Genomic DNA, 2,827 nt, shown 5'->3' on the forward strand with positions numbered 1-2,827 from the left:
AAAAAAAAAGAACTCAGGGATAGCACCAAGCCATGAGTTCAAGCCCCATGACGGACAAAAATAAAAAAATAAAGGAATGGATCCTCATGGTTGCTACCAGAGGGTCAATTTCCTTTCTTCAATATTCCAGTACAAAATGTTTTTGGCTCAAAAAGACAACTTCATTTCAGTTTCATGAAAGTAAACACTTCATCTTCACATAGTACATTTACCACAGAAGTGAGTGTAATTAAGGTATCAGAATAATTTGATCATTAATATGGAATTCAAGGCCCTCAGTAACTCAGAGACTAACAAAGACTACTATTTGTCACCACCCACCAAATTGGATGGGTGGTGCCCCAAAATGGGTGACCCAAATTGGGATGGGTATTTCATCTAATCATTCAAAAGCCAAAGCAGATGCCATCCTCATTTTATCAGCTGAGAAAAGTGAAATTTAGAGCAATTTCCAAAAGTATGTAGGTGCTAGAAAAAAAAAATGAATCCCAGGTTAAGATTAATAAAATTCCAAAATTATATATATATATTTTTTTCTGTGCCTAAACTGGGGCTTAAACTCAAGACTTCAGTATTATCCCTTAGCTTTTTTGTTCAAGGGTGGTGCACTATCACTTGTGCCACAGCTCCACTTCTGCCTTTTTTTCTTTTGGTGGTTAATCACAGGTAAGAGTCTCATGGATTCTTCTGCCTGGGCTAGCTTCAATCTGCAGTCCTCAGACCTTAATGTCTTGGATTATAAACACGAGCCACTAAAATTCAGCTAAGAACACTACAATGCTTATATACATCACTTGCAAACTCACATCTTGGAGTACATATTTCAATCACTACATCTTTTCCCAAGGAAATCATCCATGTGCATAGCTCAACCTAGAAAATTTCCCCCACACTTCTTTGCTTTTTCAAAGATACATTCCACACAGAAATGGGGGGACAAGGGGTAAACAAATGCAGTAGTGGTACTCACTAGACACTATGTAGAAAATGAACTATACAACTTGTGGGTAGAGATGGGAGGGAACTACACTTTACCTGACTTACCTATCTATAATAAGCCCTTTGTACATCACCTTTATAATAACAATGAAAAAATCAAATAAAAAATAAAAAGATACATTCCACTGTTAGAAGAGACTGCTTCCATGTGTGCTGTTTATAGAAGCATCCTGAGGAGTGGCTCTGTCCCCCAAAATGCACAAGGGAGCCCAAGTGTTCAAGGTGTGTTTTGGATTGGCATTGAAGACAGAGAAGTTTTGTACTCAGCCTTCATGAGAATGGGTCTCGAAGATTTGACACAAGTTTCAGGACTTCTAGAAGCTAGAAAGCTGTTTCAATCAAAAGGAGGTGAAAGTGCATCTTGAGTTGATAATTAAAACAAAAAATGTCCGGTTTCCTTATTAGACCATTAGGAAAATAATTTGGGTTTTCTGCAAAGCTGTTTCCTAATCTGATTGATAGGTTGAATATAACAAGGTCTCCATTACCTTTGATAGTCAACTGGATCTTAGCAATGTTGTAGAGATTCATTTTTATCAAAGCCTATTTTTTTCTTGCTGCTACCATAAAATAGACTGAGTAAACAAGAATCACTGAAGAACTAGAGAACAGACAGAGGCTCTGTTCCCCACCTCTACTGACCCTACATGAAAACAGAGGCAGAGGTTCTGTTGATATACAGAAGAGAAAAAACTGATTTAGAAAAAGGAGAAACTGGGCTGGGAAGGTGGCTCAATGGTAGTGTGCTTGCCTCGCATGCATGAGGCCCTGGGTTCGATTCCTCAGCACCACATAAACAAAAAAGCCAGAAGTGGTGCTGTGGCTCAAGTAGTAGAGCACTAGCCTTGAGCTGAAGAGCTGAGGGACAGTGTCCAGACCCAGAGTTCAGGCCCTACAACTGACCAAAAAAAAGAAAAATAAGGAGAAACTACTATGTCAAGTAGATGCAAACTATGAAGTCTACTCTGGTCAAAGCTAAGGAATTTACTGTCCCTACTTCACAGCTGAAGAAACAAAAGCTTAAAGGAGTGAGACACTTATCTAAAGATAAAGAGCTAATGTCTGAAATAACACCTTAACAAGCTCCAAAGTCAGTTTTCTTTTCTTCTACATCATTTAAAATGTATGTAATTTGCTACCCAACAATTTCTATTCAAATAGTCCTCATTCTTCTTCACAAAAAGTAAACTGCAGAACAACACAGAAGAAGGTGGCACTCTCACATGCATTTAAGAAACTACAAAATTAAGCCCCACATCAAGAGGACTTTACCACTCATGCAACTTACAATTTTTATGAAGTGCCACTGGTGATGGAGTGGACAGAAGCTTATGAAGCTTATAACCAGAAGCACAGCAGACGGAAGAATACTGAAACACAGAAAGTACTAGGCATGTGTAGAGTTGTGGTTACCGTGACTTGGAGAGAATGGGGGGTGGGAGGGAGGCAGGGGACAGACACCAGATCTTAAGGGGCCTGGAATTGAACTTTCAAGGGTCTTAAAAAAGATTATATAATATCTAAAAAAACAACAAATCCTCAAAGAAACAACTGCCCGATAAATCAGTGGGCTAAAGACTTAAAGAGAAACTTCTCTGAAGAGGAAATAAGAATGGCCAATAGACACATGAAGAATGCTCAACCTCTCTAGCCATAAAAGACATGCAAATCAAAACAACTTTGAGACTCCACCTCACTCCAGTAAGGACAGCTATAATCAAGAACTCTAATAACAGATGCTGGAGGGGATGTGGCCAGAAGGGAACCCTACTGCATTGTTGGTGGGAGTGTAAACTTGTTCAACCACTTTGGAAAGCAGTATGGAGGT

General features: G+C 39.1%; 1 protein-coding gene across 1 annotated transcript in view; it reads right to left on the reverse strand.

Annotated features, from left to right (window-relative positions):
* Positions 1–1,594, reverse strand: part of Rabgef1 (RAB guanine nucleotide exchange factor (GEF) 1) — a 17,459-nt gene extending 15,865 nt beyond the window's left edge. Inside the window, exon 1 of the mRNA XM_013033229.1 lies at positions 1,585–1,594. The gene's annotated coding sequence lies outside the window, so the exon portion shown is untranslated. The remainder of the gene's footprint in view (positions 1–1,584) is intronic.
* Between the last annotated feature and the right edge of the window lie 1,233 nt (positions 1,595–2,827).

This window comes from Dipodomys ordii, unplaced genomic scaffold (assembly GCF_000151885.1).
Source record: "Dipodomys ordii isolate 6190 unplaced genomic scaffold, Dord_2.0 Scaffold164, whole genome shotgun sequence".
NCBI classification, from domain to species: domain Eukaryota; kingdom Metazoa; phylum Chordata; class Mammalia; order Rodentia; family Heteromyidae; genus Dipodomys; species Dipodomys ordii.